The sequence below is a fragment of the Chionomys nivalis genome, chromosome 12 (genome assembly GCF_950005125.1).
Source record: "Chionomys nivalis chromosome 12, mChiNiv1.1, whole genome shotgun sequence".
Taxonomy (NCBI): Eukaryota; Metazoa; Chordata; class Mammalia; order Rodentia; family Cricetidae; genus Chionomys; species Chionomys nivalis.
In genome coordinates, this window is record NC_080097.1 from 24,252,246 (window position 1) to 24,269,617 (window position 17,372).

At 35.1% G+C, this 17,372-nt stretch overlaps 1 protein-coding gene across 6 annotated transcripts in view; it reads left to right on the forward strand.

The window, feature by feature from the left end:
• Positions 1-17,372, forward strand: part of Pcdh9 (protocadherin 9) — an 814,591-nt gene that overhangs the window by 66,348 nt on the left and 730,871 nt on the right. The window lies entirely within an intron of this gene.

The window sequence follows — 17,372 nt, forward strand, 5'->3', positions numbered from 1 at the left end:
CAGGGAGTGCTGCCAAGTTGTAATTCATTAGTTCCCTTCTTGGCAGGGTTCCAACTCCTATCAACAGTAAAACACACGGGTTTATTCTAGGGGCATGGGATGTTCTTTCTTCCAAAGGCAGCTCATGCTTTTATTTAATGTAAAATTTACAATTCTTAGAACAAATACAACATCGAAAGGTCTTGTAAGTTCTTTCTAAGAAGATAAAATTTGGGGGGATTTGTGAAATATCTGTCTAGTTTCACTCTTATAAGTTGTGTTGTGTGTCTTCAGAGATGGAAAAAACATTCCTTAAGAACCCTTGGCTCCAGCCCTAAAGCAACAGACTTGCATCTTGAGATCCAGAGGACCAGGAGTCTGGGTTAGAGTGTGTCTCTGAGAAATGATAGGGAAGATTCATCAGTGACACCTCAACAACTTGACTACCTAAATAAGAAATTAAAAAGTGCAACACCAATACAGGCATGTTAAGATTGAAAGGGAACTCTCACAGGATCCTGTCCCTAAAAAGAACTATAGACAACTATAGAATGCTTGGTGCAAGAGGTATCATTACCCAAGGAATAATCTCCCAACCAATTCCTTACTTAGCAATAGTGTTCAGCCCTATCTACACATAAGTAACACTAAACAGACAGAGCAGGTTGTATTCACATACTTGTGCATTTATATGTGTGTGTGTAAAAATAACAGGCCATGAATTGTATTAGGAGACAGCCACTTGTTGGTTCTCAGCCTCCTGGATAGCTTAGATCCAAAATAATCACACAGAAATTGTATTAATTAAATCACTGCTTGGCCCATTAACTCTAGCTTCTTATTGGCTAACTCATATATTAATTAAACCCATTTATATTAATCTGTAAATCTCCAGGTTGCTGTGGCTTACTGGGTAAAGTTCCCAGCGTCTGTCTCTGAGGGCTTCATGGCTTCTCTGACATGGCCCTCTTTCTCCCAGCATGCAGCTTAGCTTTCCCCAACCAGTTCTGTTCTCCCCTTGCCATAGACTCAAAGCAGTTCTTTATTCATTAACCAATAAATGCAACACGTGGACAGAAGGACCTCCCACACCGATGAATTTAAGATGGAGAAATAGAGAGGTATGGAATGAGTTGGTAATTATATTTTAATTTCAAAATTAAAACAATTGGAAAAGAGTAAGAATCATATACAAACCTGAGAGCATCTAAGCTATGTTCCATAAAGATAAGCACAGGAAAACGTGAACAAACAAGTAATGTCATACAGACTGAGTAAGTTGTCTTTACATACTTAGAAACACACACATGTATAACAACAATTAAAGAAAAAGATACTATAAATTTTAAAAATAGCAGGGAGATACATGGAAGGTCTTAGAGAGAGAAAAATAGGGGTAGATAATGTAGTTATATTATAATTTCAAAGTGTCATAAAATGTTTAAAAAGTGAATGCGCCGAGAATTCAGTGAGGATGTCCCTGAAGCTCTACTCTGGATGCCATTTCCTACGACTGTATGTGCCCTTAAAAGCATGCAATCTCAGAATAATTATACCTTTTTCCTTTGCTTACTCTCACTCTCCATGTTCATCAGGGGAAAAAATATGTCTTTCCTTTCCTTCGCTTCCTGTAATTGTGGAGCACAGCTTTTCCAGCTCACAGAAATGGTTCAGATGGTTAGTTGCTCTGAAAAATGAGATTCCTGGTTCTTATGGAATCTCCTATCTCCTACAATACAGGATTTTAGAATGCAGTAGTTTCTTTTGGACACCTTACCACTGTTAAATTTATTCCAATTTAACGCACATAAGGAAAATGGTTGTCGTTATCAGTTAACTACTAGACCTCAGTTTTTCTTTCAATAAAATCTTCAGACATAGGCACTTTCACCAAAACCTCATGAAGAACAGTGGCAAAGAAGGTAACACATAAGGTCATGCTCCTCACAAGATTAAATATGCAAGTTTCCAACAGGAAATGAGGAGTGTCAAGGAGGGCCACTTTTCTCTCCCAGAAGTTTGAATTCTAACAGCAGAAAAAAATAATACAGTAAATCCTGAATAATACATAGACAACATTTTATTTATCAGTGGATTGTAGAAAAAACAAACAAATACAAGAGATTGCCTAGGAAAAGAAGATACACAATTAAAGTTGATTAATATTAATCTTGTTGCAGCATAAATTTGGATAGAAACAGCTTACTTAACTGACTCTGCTTTCAAGCAACCGTGGAGTATAGTGTTCTGTTATTTAAGGGAAGACCACTGAGTGACTGTACTTCCAAAGGGTAACTTTTAGTTTCTCTGTTCACAAGTGGTTTTTTTTTTAGCAAACAAAGAACATGCATGGGTTCCTCTCCTTATTATCAATTAGTTTTTAATTGTTCTCTATTTTTAAATCATGTTTCTCATGCCTTGATATTAATATCAGTCTTTTACATGTATTGTCTTTAAGAAGAGCATCAGATATAAATTTATGCATCTAATGAACAAGCCATTGAAAGGGTAAGAGAAGCCATCAAATCACTGAAATGAACATAAAGTCAGTGATTCGTTAGTGACTAATATCCACTGAAGACACCTTTGTGCTTCATCTTATTTCTTAGTAATATATTCAAACTTATGTCTAAATAATTATATTTGTACTTGGGACAGTGATTGTTTTCTTTCTTGCTATTGGAATCTATAGTTTGAGTAACCTTTTTATTTATATTAAAATTCAAATTAGATTTAAAATGTGGATCAAATCATCCCTGCCTTCAAAAGTCTTATATGGAGAAATTCAGCTCCAAAAGTGATTAGATACTTCAACTAACTTTTTTAAAAATTGATTCTTATTCTTCATCTTCAATATAGAAATTAAAAACACCATACACAGTTAAAAATAAAACTATGCTAACATTCCCAAATTTGTTCAACTGAAAATAGCGTTCATAACTCAAATGATAATTTTTTTAAATGTACAGGGTTTCTACGGCTATCACCTGATTTCAAAGTTAATAATTAGAAGGGGAAGTTTTTATATCATTGTTCTTTACAGCTGTAGAAGCTACTGCTCCTCTGGGTTCCAAGTATTTAGAAGATGCAGAAGAAAAGGAGCCATACAATTCATAGCTTGGTTTTTTTGTTGTTGTTGAAAATACTATTTCCTGTATGAAACTACATGTTGTGTTGTGGTTCGTTTATTTCCTTTTCTACAACACAAAATAATGATTATTAAGTAATGAATATTTGTTAGGAGTATGCTCGACACAGTATGCTAAACATAATATAATGGTTTAAGCATTCCTCACATATCCAGTGTAAGTATTATTATGATAAATGTTTTATAAATAAAGACAATGTGACTTACCTATACTTGAAACACTATGCCCAGTATGACATAATGCTGGAAGAAAATTCTAGCTGAAGCAGTCAACACCAGGAATCCATTTTGTTGCTACATTTTATTTGTTCTTTCCTATTCACTACAAAGTTTTCAAACAGCACAATTTCCAAGAGGACTTGTCTCTGTCCTTCATCGTGTGTTCCACACAGCTATTTGCTTGTTACCATAGAGCATGTCAGAGCATCTGCTTTTGAGTCAAGGTCTGAGCACAAACTCTAGAGAGAAAACATTCTGATTTTTTTGTCAGTGTCCTGATTCCCTTACTGTAGAACCTGTTCAAAATTTGTTTCAATGCATGTTTTTAAACTATTACCTGTGAGGTCAAACCTTGATTTCATATCACTGGAATAAATAGCAGCATGCGCTTATGTATTTTAAGTGTGTGGCTCCCTTGGAGCAGGTTTTTTTCTTGTGATGGACTCAAGCAATCTTCCGACCTCAGTCTGGAGTAAAATAAACCTAAGGCATGTTGCCACTGTGCCAAACTTATTATACTCTTTACTGGTTAAATATCCTAACATATTCATCTCAGGAAATTTTTATGTTTTTTCCAGTTTAACTTTAGTATTTGAACCTTCAAGAGCATAAAATATTCAGGTCTTAATAAGTTTTTCCTCTGGTATTGAGTGGTAAATAAAAATGTCTCTATGGCATGTGTAAAGACTATAGAGAAGGACATCAAAGGACACAGGGGGAGAAAAAGAACTGAAGTGGAAAGAAGCCTGTTTTCATCTAAAATGAATATGTTGATTGATTCAGAAAAGTGGTAATTTTAAAGAGAATGTTGACTTCTTTTGCTTAATCTTTTCATTTAAAATTAAAACCCACACGGGTGTGCTAACCAAATGCTGGTTATTGCAGACAACAAGGAACAACATAATTGCTTTTTCACTTCTGCTTTTCTTTCCTATGTCTCCCTGCACATGTTCATGCTTCTGTTACCTAGGAGAAGGATCAGTACATATATATCATCTATGAGAAAAAAAATTCAAAGAATATAAGAACTCCCATAATTGGTCGCTAGCTGTCTGGGGAGACCTGCTTCACACAAGAAATGGCCGTGAACAAATCTTAGTAGTGTGATTTTCCCCAAATCACAAAGGACAAGAAAAATGCAAGGACCAATTAATGTAACATTACAGGGGAGGGGGCATGGAAGCTGTCTTGAACAACTGAGACATTTTTATAAATTCTCAAAGCTACAGAGATGTTGTGACTTCTGAGGACAGAAAGTATGCTAAAAAGATAGACCGGCATTTAAATGCTGATCTCAACGTTTCACTGGGGACCACTAAAAAGCCTTTCAGAAGAAAACACCAAGATCAGCAAAACATGAAATCATTACAGCAGCAGACTTTCTAGGTCTGCTTTATATTATACTTTTGAGAAGGGCATTTGTTTAAAGATATGATAGTTTCATCCTGCATCTAATGCATCTACTGGGGTGGGGTGGGGTAGCAGGGTGGGAGATGAGGAGAGAGAGAAAGAGCCCTTTGGCAGTGAGATCACAGACTCCAAACAAAAAGAGGACAATCTCGTCCAGACATCTACTGCCTAGCAGCTCATTTGCAAAGACACTTTTCTAATATTTGCGGACGAAGGGGAGTGAAGGAAGTGATGCGCCACAGATACATGTGTTCACAACCTGGAAAGAAAGCCACAGTTTCAGCGAGGGAAAAGGTGGGGGTTTGTTGGAAGATAGTCTCAAATTTTCTGTCCTTCTTCCCATATCACTAAATCTCACTAATTATTCCTTTTGATTAGATGACAGATATGAAAGCCTCTTCAAGCCCATTAGAACTACTGTGAACATGAGCCAAAGAGACCACTTTAAAGTAAGGCGAGCTTGGATTCTCCTCTGGGACAGAGCAAGCTGCCTGAATACGGAGCCTAAAGCTGCACTCTGACTGTGCGACTAGATGCAATGGAAAACCACGCTGTGGTCATCCTAGCAGATGTACACTCACAGCTGTGTGGTTGCTATGTGAACATCTGTTCTTCTTTTCTTCCAGCCACAACCTAACCTCTATTATTAAAAGCAATGCTTCAGCTGGGAGCAGCTAGCTGCCTTTAAACCTAACATTCAAGAGGCAGAGGTAGATTGAGCTCTGTGAGTTTGAGATCAGCCTGGACTACGTATTGAGTTCCAGGTCAGCCAGGGTAGCAGAGAGACCTTGACTCCAAAAACTAAATAAATAAGTAAAGTAAATAACATTCCAAGTAAAGCTGTATAATTAGAAAGGTAAAGATGTTTTATTTTGTGAAACGTGTTTATCTCTCATAAATTAATTTTCAAAAGAAAGTAGAAATATCCTAGCAACTTAATTTCATCTGTTTAAAATAAGCAATTGAATGGGGGAAAAAGGATACTTAAGTATAAAAACAATAGTTTCGGGAGCCTTTTCCAATGAACTGTAATACATTCAGAAAAAGTGCCGCAGGCTAGAGGAGGGAAGTAGAGAAACGGTCCAGTAGACGTCTATCTTTCCAACATTGTTCATCTACTTGGTATGTATAAAAATGCTTTCACTTGCCTCTGGGCACATACATAGCACAGTTCAGAAACATGGATGGATAACTATCTGAAAAAAAAAAAAAAGCTGGAATCATAGTGGCTTCGGTACCAACTACCAACTAAAAACCCACTTCCAGAGTGGAGAGAAGGAGAGATAGGAAAAGCTGTACTAGTTTCTTCATTTGAATGTTAAGGAAACATTAGCTACCCTAAAGTGGAAGTTTGTTTTGACTGAAGGAGGCTTTTCTGGGAGAGCACTTCAATAAAAGATACAGACACTGCCAGTTCCCCATAAGCACGGAAAGCATTTCAGATTTGGAAACCCTTCCTGAGTCCTTAATGTAACCACTGCTGCTGCAAATGTAACGGGCCTCGAAGGTTCCTGGAAGGATTTATTTTGGAGAGAGTCATTTCTTGTTTCTGGTGTTTTCTGCATACTTTCGTGAACTTTATAAAATGTACTCAGCAAATTTTCAACATTGTCCTTGACACAAGTAGAAGAAAGCTTCAATTCAATAGGAATGGCTATTATTTTTTGTTTGGTTGGATTCATTTGTTTTATTTTGGCACTAAAACCACATCAATACATTGCGAGTGGATGATAAAATATACATATGAAATGATTTAATGAAGAATTTCCGTGATATTTTCTATTGGAAAAGTCATATATTCAGACATTATTTTTATTCTTATACATTTAATAACATGTAAATTGTAAAATAGATGTATAGTGAACAGTGTCTTGGGAAAAGTTGTGCTACATGGAAAGGTTTCACCTCTTCTCTGATGTTTAGATGCAGCAGAGTGTTTAGCGTGAGTTTCCTAGAAATATTTGAAGACATTTCAATGTCATTTTGTGTTGACTGAAATGAAACGTGAACTATTTCCTCAATTACCTGCCTAAAACATTCAGCAAAAGGAGACCTATTAAAATAAGAAGATTAAAGGCAAACTAGCTTTATAGCAGACAAAATTAATTCTTAAACTTATTGCCTTGCAAGTTAAGAGCAGACTTTCTGATTACAGATATTAAAACGCTATAATGTCATCTTTCAAAAGCAAGTGTTAATATTAAATTCTTTTAAAATATGATTTTGATGTCATTTTATTGATAGATATATTCTCTCTTCTGAAGTTTGAGAAATGTCATTGAAGTGACTTCTAAACACTTTATGAATATTTTTCATTCATTATGCTAGTATATTTTATGTCCTATAAAAATAGTACAGTAACCTTCCAAAGGTAATTTGCCCTTAAGGTAGACTAGTATGAATTAATGCCCCACTTCCTCTTTATCCAAGATATAGTTCTGTACTAGACAAGTTATATCAGGTTCAACTCTATAATGGCAGTAGCTTCAAGAAGTATCCTTTATGCATAGCATAGAAACTACAGTATAAAAAAATAACATCGAAGATGGTAATTTAACGGGATAAGATAATGCTTTCCTTGTAGTAAGGAATAGTCTCTTCTTATTGTTAAGAAATCATACTTTGTCTTAATTAACACTCTTGAGCTTCATGGTACTAAATGAGGTTTAGAAAATCCTTCAACATTCTTATCATGTTTAAGAAAGGAAGAACAAAAAGTTGACAAGGTAAAAATAATGAATTTTTGGAAGAAGCCTAAGAATGTTAATAAAGAAATGCTTCATTTACAAGCATTTCATTCAGAATAAGTCATGTATTCTTGGAGAATTCTTCTCCTCTGACGCTAGATAGAAATATTTAGACAGCCATTCAGAGGTGGCTTTTTATAACATTATGCAATAAATGTTAAAATAGGTATTCCAAAACTATTATCTGTTTTGCACTGTGGTGTGGAATGGATTTATCTTTTTGTTGTTGCTTCCTTGTGTGTATTCTGATATAACTGATTGAATGTAGGACCTACTTATACCAGGAAAGCACTGTACCACTGAGTTACATCAAACTGATTTCCTTGTAAATTCGGTTAGGAATAGAGCAAATGGCAGATTGAATGTACTTTATTTTCTCTCTCATTTATATTTTTTTAAAGATAAAAGATTGATAGGAAAACTAAAAATTCCTGAAGTTATTTGCAATATTGAACAATTTAAAAAATGTAATACACACACACTTAGGACTTCTAAATTCTAGATGAGATTTCAGTCACTGGCAGACTGAAATATTTTAGTTCAACACGTATTATTTTTACACATTATTTATTATACATTATATATTTTTATATTACATTGCCTTATGCTTCATTTAGAATATGTTTTCTAATGAAGTGCATAAATTAAAACTCAGTTGTTAGTTATTCTTTTAATAGTTCTCAGTTAAAATGTGTGACCGCAGAGACAACTGTCTTATTTCTTATACTAAGTGCACAGTGAGCGATAGCGCAGAGGTCCATCCCCTTTGTGTGCTTTACTCCTAATGCAGTCCTTGACAGCTTTCTGCCCACAGCCTTGTGAGGTGAGTCATAAAAGGCAGTAGGTCTAATATTCATCTAGATCCTGGATACATTCCTTAGCATTGAAGAATAACAACCATTTACAGGGATTAGACTTTATGTCAGTTGGCTATACTGCAAATGTCCTACCTTTTACACATTTAATACATGCTCTCATTCCAAGAACTACAGATATTTCTCACTATGAATGTTTTATAATATACATGAACTTTTGCTAATTGACAAGTGGTTCAGGACTAGCAGACATAATTTTAATTTGGACTATATTTTCATTAGTTTAGTGGAATGGAACATCCCTCATCATAGCACATTTCATAGAGCAAGGTCTCTACTCTTACCTGAGCAAGGATCATTACATCAAAAAACACAATCATTGTTCTTAGGAGAGAGGAATGCATGCATTTTACAAAGTTGTAGCAGCTTCTTTCAAATTTTCCATTTCAAAATTGACTTCTTCTTGATTGTTTTCTGACAAATAAGACCACTGTCACTAAAGCAAATTAAAACTAACTTTTGGAAATTAGGAAGCAACATTAAGCATGGGAATTGTTAGAAGGAGCTTAATTTGCATTATTTTTTGCACACTGTTACATTGGAGATTTCCATATGTAGCTCTCAAACTTCTTAAACCTAAAGAAGTCCTCTGTGATGGGTGTTATTTGCCTGCAGGTGGGCACAGTGCCTGATTCCTCCATAGAAGTAACAACAGCTGTATTCTCTAACAGTGTTTAACCTAACCAAGAAGTACAGAGTGAAGTGTATAGCTCACTGGTTAGCATACATCTAAACTATAAGGAGAAATCCAAATGACAACAATATTTTCTAACCAAAGAGTATGTAGACAATCATCTAAAAGTCTTTTTCATCTAAGTTTAAATAGCCCTTTTATAAATGCAGCAGAAACCCTTGAATGTAATGATATTTGGTAAGTGGAGAATTACTGACATGGAATAGCAATTATAATGGATCATGGAAATTCTTTATTTTCTCTTTACCTGTTTTGACGTTCCAAGTTGTTCTATGATAGTATTTTTCAGAATACATAAAGCAAAACAATAATAAATGTGACACATATATGAAGATTTTTTTAAAAAGCAAAATCAGGATGATAAAACTAACCAGAAAATAAGGCATGTCTTCATGGAAGGCACAGTGACATTTCATGCTTGCCTATCTGAGATGATGAGAGACATGTGTTACACAGGGAACACTGTGGCCAAAGCATCGCTTTCCAAAGACAGGGAGGAGTTCTTTCCTATCCCAACAGGTGAAGCATTATCTTTCTTAGAATAAGGATGGAAGGAGAAGATACGTTAGAATTAATTGAGAGTTACTAGAAACAATAGTACCCCTATATGGAATTAAGAATTTTTGCTACTTGAAACGAAGGTTTAAGGCTTTTATACAGCAATAGATGTCATTACAGAGTTACCTGGGTTTGAAAATATCTAACTGGTGCTCTATAACCTTGAAAGTGAAGTTTCTGTTTCCAGACATAAGCAAATAGAAAGAGAAGCATGTGTATGCCATTATATATCTCCATGACTTTCTGATTCCTAAACCAATCACTAGGCATTAGCCATTTAAAGGCTCTTAATTTAGTCATGTATTTTCATGTTTTCTACTTTATTCTTCCCCAGCAGTCAGACTTTTCCCTTAGCTTTAATAGTGTTCATATGCACTCATTTCACATATGGATTGCTACCTGTGGTCATCATAATTAATGACCAGTTCTGGCAAGGCAAGCCAGACACTTTCTATGACTAAATTCTGGACCCCAGGAGGTACATTTACTCTTTGAGACAATAATTGACTAAAAGTGCTCTTGTCATAAATCAGTGCCATTGATGTTAAAAAAAAGCATGCTCTTTTGCGATTTAACCCTTCCTTAAACCTTAAGTGCATTATTGTTTTAAAATATGAATCCATGGGGAGTGATTAGACAATTGAATTTCTAGCCACATAAGAGAAAGCTATGATGGCATTACCTTAGGGGGGTAGATTTCAGATGAGGAACAGCATCCAATCTTGTAAAAAAAAAATAATTGAAAACACCAAAAGAAGAGACTTCTTATGTATAATTGAGCTGACTTAATTTGTGAGTGCTTATCATTTGTGACAAAAATACAAGCTGATGGCAACTGCTTGGAGTTAATGGAAGCCTAATTGCTTCGTTTCAAGGGTTCATATGCAAAGTCAGATTGGTACAGCAGAGCAGATGTCAGGCTATGGTGCAACCTGAACCTATTACAAGGATTGCCTCTCGACTGGATTGGATATCCAGATGTACAATCATCCACTCTGAGTCGCAAAACTGATAATTGTCAGTATGCTTCTAATTTTACACGAACAGTAAGATATTTGGTATGTGTTCATAGTTTTGTTGATGATGCAAATTCAGGGAATACTTATCTCCCGAGTGGGTTACTCTATGCTTTTATTCACAGAGAACAAGAGGACATGAGATGGAGTTACTCTGTGTTACCCCTCTGTTAGTTTCAGTGGTAACTTCTGTGCTAGATAAAAATGGGGAATTGGCTCTGATTACAGTTTCCAACTGTGCTGAATTTCTGAGCGAGTAAGATTTACTAATAGCACTAAAGAGTCAATAAGGCTTCTCTAAGACTCTAGGAGCAATGTGGAGCACTCAGAACAAAACTCAAGTTATTTTAATGAAGCAAACTTGTTTGTGACTGGTGATCTTATAAGAAAGCTGATGCTTCAGGTGGCTATGTTATTTGATAACCTGAAACAATCCACCATGCTACATGCAAAATAGGACATGGCAGATGTCAGGGAAGGAAAGGAAGCATATGCAATTGCATTAACTAGATTTCTGCCCTTATGAATGGCAGAGAGTAGAATTGTCCTGGTAGTGTACCCTCTTGGTTTTGGAGATTGCGGTTATGGAAGATTCCTTTATACAATCACAAAGGCATGTAGACTGTTGGTAAGCCTCTATTTTTCCTTCACAACATAATTGGTCCTCTTTGTTTCCTAGGAGAATTCTGTGTCAATGGACGGAACAAGATATTTAATTACTCTGGTATGCATGGGGCATTTTGAATTATGTATCAACATAGTAGAAATAAATTCAGTTGTAAATTTAAATCAACAGGTTACAGAGACAATAAAGGAACCATGAACACAAAACTACCATCACTATTTTCCAAATATGTAAAACAGCTTGCACGATTCTCATGTATAATGAACCCATACTGATTGTTTATGATGTGCTTGCCAATGTATAAACACTCCAGATATTTCAGTTCCTCACAACTAAATGGAATAGGCATGCATTATTTTGGTCTTTACACGAGAGAATAGATTTGAATTCCATGAGTCCAAGCATTTGGCTAGGAATTTGGAGTCAATTGTAAAGGTGGGGTATTAAGTTCTTTCTTGGGAAAAGCTGTTCATACATTTTTTTCCTTTGCTATAATGGAATTTTCCCCAGTCTGTGAACTTCGTTATAAATACTAGTTGAGGTAAGAAATATGTCTCTTTCTCTGTGTCACGAAACATTTCTTTTTCTTTGCCACATGATTTATGCATGACTCCTCAAAATACGACTGGAGTCAGAATGTTTGTGGGCATCCCTTTCAGCTTCAAAAAAAATTGTAGAAATTTTTGACATGGAGCCGAACATATTTCCTTTCCCTTTTAGACATTTTTGAATTGTGCTTTTTTAGTAAAAGCCAACTAATCGATTATGGACAAAGCAAATCAAATAGTCCCGGTGGTTGATGACATTTTTAGGCCATGCAGCTTTTTAGTAGCTAGAAGAGACCACCGGAAAAGCAAGAATTCTCTTTCATTCCAGTATATAAATAGCACGTAAGTAGCTGCAGCAGACTGGGGAACATTAGTAGGACCTCTTGCTTTTGCACAGTGCTGGAAAATGTAGATAGGTTAAATGTTCTAAAATGTATTATAAAATTACATGTCACTGCAGCTGAGAGCCAACTTCCATTTCAGCACAGCCTCACTGTGCAAGAGTTGAGTCATCTCTATTTTGGTAACCACTCTTTATCACCAAAGACAATTTATGCCATACTTTTTACCCTTACTGTGGAATCAAGAGGATCCCCCCACAGTTTTGACCTACAAAATTTTGTTTGATAAAGCTAGCTGGAGAAACACTGCTATGCCCTCTGATGTTTTCACTGAGTTTATGATTTGAGAATTCAGTGTACAAGATACGATTAAAATGAGTTTCTAACACCCTGTCATTCTTACATTAGTACCTGAATATGAATTAGCTTATTGAACCTTCATAGGTGATGCTGAAACAATAGCTTAATAAAGGGGCCATATGGGTAACTCAACAAACCACTCATCTTGGAAGTATGTGGACATTCATACATTGCTTCCAGATTCAATCTAAAACATAAATTTGGCTGTACACACTTGCAATTCTGGTGCTCGGCAAGTAGAAATCAAAGAATTCTTAAGACTCAATGATGAGCTGGCCTAGATTAATTTTCAAGTCCCAGGACAGTGTGTGTGTGTGTGTGTGTGTGTGTGTGTAGTGGATGGAACATGAGATGTGACAGCTGAGGTTGTCCTTTAGCATCTACATTGACATGCCTTTGTGTGACTATACCTGTTAGCATGCACACCTTACACATATACATGCACACAAGTGTACTCCTCTATGCATACATGCACTCATGCATTCAAATAGGACTTAATGAAATGTCCTAATTTTTCACATTGATATACAGTAAAATTAAAAGGTACTTAAAATAATTAGTCTTCATTTTATAGAACAACTATAAACAGGTGGAAAATCTGATGAGTAAAAAATGTAGATGTAAAAGTAATTAAATAACCCTCATTGCTGTTATTATTATTATTATTACTAAAATTTGTATAATGTGAAATTATGATCCAATTCAGAAAATAGTGTCAGCATCCCTTTTCAGATCTTAGACAGTGCTACTCATTTAAAACTACATATATATATGTAGTTATATATATATATATATATATTTGATTTATTCATAGTAGTTACAATAAAATATAACAAGACGTTTTCTAAGCCACAGATTTTATCTGTTTTCAAAATTTCTTACTTTGGTATTATGTGACACAATGAACTCAACAGCACATTCAGCAGGTTGACTACAACATTACTAGGAACAAAGACATGAAGAATTAAAGGTACTCTTGAGGACAAACCACCCCCCATACTGCTTACTTTCAAACAGTTAAGAATACAGAAGTATGTTGAGACAACATAACAGCAATCTAGGTGGTGCTGGGATCAACATATCAGCCAGCCAGACCCTTTCTTGCTAATTGCAGGAGATATTATGCTCAACCCAGATTCACCGAAAGTGGTTTTTCTAACTTCTATTCACCTCAAAGTGTCTTTGTTGGTAACTGGTTCCTGACAGATATACATCCTACATTTCCAACTTCTTTTTGGCTGTCTTATTTTCATACTTCTCTTCAGAATTATGATGCCCAGGTCTAAAAAAAATATTTTTTTTAAAGAATTTTTTTTAAATATTTATTTATTTATTATGTATACAACATTCTGTCTGTGTGCATGCCTGAGGGCCAGAAGAGGGCGCCAGACCTCCTTACAGATGGCTGTGAGCCACCATGTGGTTGCTGGGAATCGAACTCAGGAACTCCGGGAGAGCAGGCAATGCTCCCAACCACTGAGCCATCTCTCCAGCCCCCTAAAAAAAATATTTTATAAGCATCTACTTTCTATCTGTGCAATTAACTCATCAAGCAAATTACTAATATTTAGTCCTCAAAATTTGAAAACACTCTGTTAAATGTGAGAAATATCAGTATGAATATGAGTGGATTTCTTCCTATAAACTGAAATATATGACAAAAATGGAGGGAGGCATAGAATAAGCAAACTGGCTTCCCAGTCTTCTCTCAAATGAAGCTTCTATTTAATTTTTCTCCAAGCTGAACCCTGAAACCAATGCACAATTTTAAATTACAATGATTCCTCAAGTTTGCACTGCCATCTATTAAACTGAAGCATTGTTACTTAGGAAGAGAATTTTAAAAAAAGATATATTAAATGTATATTTTAAGACTTAAAATAGACATGTGATATTTCTTAAATTGTGTTGTCCATCAGCAACATCATAAATTTGATAGTTAGATTGATAAATGCCGCGTGAAAGTCGAGATGTATAAACTTAGTGGCGAGGATAGAAACATTGAGATACAGTATTGTGAAAAATAAGAGTAAATGATAATCTCTCCCACAGAAATAATTTTATAAATCTGTGCATATTATGTAAGTGACTGTAAAAGTTCTTGTCTCACTTCTCACTGCACTTATTATTGCTGTCTCTTAAATGAAGTTCCCTTCCTGTTTCTAGACCAAAAAAAATATGAAAATGTCAGAATAGCAATTCTTTCTGTCTCGCTGTCTCTCTGTCTCTGTCTCTCTCTCTCTCTCTCAGTAATCAGTCATTTTAAAGAGCTCTAACGTTATATGTAAGTAGATAGTCAAGGTATTTAAACTGCCAAGTTACTCAGGGAAGATACTACCTTCCCAGTGTTTCCAATGACCTGGAAGGAACTTATGGGTGCCCTCTTTCCTCACAGGCAGAATGTTAGCTAGAGTTTGCATTTGGAGGCCTTTGTTGGGGCTTTTCTAATGTTCGGTGGCAGTGATATCACAACATTGGCCTTTACTGAATTATAAGAAAGAGAAAGACTGTCAATGAAGAGTAATGCATATATTTAGACAACAATAAAATAAGTGAATTGTCTGGGAGAACCAATTCCAGCAGATGGTTCTCCAGGGTCATCTTATTAGTGGGTGAAAATCAGGGCAAGTAATTCTTTGTCATCTTGAAGTGACAATACACACAAACCATCCTGCCTTAAAGTGTCCCAAAGAATCACTTATTTTCTATTATTGAACAGCTATTTCTGTAATAAAGTGTTATCTATAATATTAGCAATTGATATTTACTTTGAAATAAATGTTCTCAATCTAAGATGCTCAGGGAGTGTTTAAATTTTTTAAGACTTCTGAATTCTGATTTTTGCCATATTGGAAATGAAAAATGACTAGGACATAGTGATCTGGACTTTGTGGGGTTTTAAAGTTGATTGATTTTATTAGTTAGTTTTTATAGTTACATCAATAGCACTTGAAAATAGCGACTCTTGTGATGGATTAAATAGTCTACGATTACACACAATAATTTAAACATATCAAAATAGCAATAATATAGAATTAAAGAGAGATTTTTAATGTTTGTGTTTAATGCTTGTTTCAAGTCTGAAATGGTATTTCATACCCATAATCCTAACTGTCTACAGGCTGAGTAAAGAAGATTATTAAAAGTTCAAAGCAACCAAGTAAGACTTATCAAAATTCCAAATAAATAGCAAGTAAATAAGTAATAATTTTAAGTCCATCTTTTCTGCAGCATTTCTGCCCGCAGTATTTGAGGTAGAATTGTTTGTCATTCTTCCCTCACTCACTGTGGGTTCATTAGAAGAGGTAATTTCAACATATGCCTAGATAATGTAAGAGCTTAAAGCGGACACTCTCCCAAGCATTGCTTGTGATTAACACATTGGGCTAAGAGTGGAAACTTGAAGGTTAAGATATTTCCCTCCAAAGGTGGCTTTCTAACCTTTAATTTGTAGACGAGCAACATAGGGAAAGCAATACAATCACTTGGATAAACCAACAACTCTCCGCTGGCAAGGCTGGGTCTCTCCCAGTTTTCCTAGCCAAATCTCTTATCTCTCTTTATTCAGAATAGAATTCTAGAGGTTACCAAAGCAGGCAAAGGGGGCTGCCATTTCAATAATGTCAGAGCACACATTTCTGATTTGAAATTGTGGGGTTGTAGTAATGAGGAGACCAATGGTTAAGTGTGTAGAAATGTAAGAATTCAGTTTACAATGCCTTGTAGTCTCATTCATGCTGATGCAAAAACAACCTGAAATACGAAGTCGGAACTTTTAAAAGAATCCTATTTTATTGCAGCTTCAGATATAAATAAAAGGAAACTCTACTTTGTTATTTGTATTCTTTGTCCTTATTTACATCCTCTTAACCAAAAGGAAATCAAGCATTTTTCCAGTATAGTAACACCAGAATTTTAAGCAATTGTTTGTTATTCTCTTTTTATTGTAGCTATATCTAAGATGTCACATATTAAAATCTTCTGGCATTTTAGTTTTAAAATTCTTCATCTTTCCTTTGGAAAATGCACATGAAGAGAACCCTAAAGTCTAACAGCAGCAGAACTCTTTTGAATCCTTATTTATCATGATTTCAACTCTTGGTTTGTAATTTTTCTGTCAAGGCACATTAGTAAAATATCTAACAGAATGGCATTTTACCTCTGGTACATAAAAGGAGTATTGTAGGCTAAGAGATGTAGAAGTGCAAACATAGTTTCTCAGATACAGTTGGATCTGAGTATCAAGAAAAGCATGGAGTTTAACCAAGGAAAGGTTCTGAGATATTTCATTCTGTCTGATATAATGCTTTCCATTTCAGTTTTGAATATTATTGACATCACTAGAATACATTAAGGATCTCAGTATTTTTGTCAGTCACATATGTTTTCTTACAGCTGAAGTTCTTATATTTTTAAAGTCATGTTCTGTAACTAGCAATAATTCTTACTAAATTCCTCCTTACTGATTTTGACTTACTACTACTGCCCATGGAATTGATTTTGAATTTTTATAGCTCTTGTTATTAGAAACCATTGGCACTCACAATTGCACATTCATGACCCCTGCATCTCAATTTCAGTAATTGAGATAACCTGTTGAATGAAAGATCTTTGAACTACTCTGGGAAATTAGTGATATCAACACTTTCCATTATTGAATAAAATCAATTTAAATTTTCCAAGTCTGTGATTCCCCCAAACTTTCTTAAAGCTTACTATTATGAAATAAAATAAGTTGATAAATGAGCTGGACAAGGTACTTAGTCATGTTATCTATGTGAAGAAACAACTGATTGCTTGAAGGAGTAACCGTTCTATATTGCAGTCTGTTCACTTGCAATAGGTATATTTA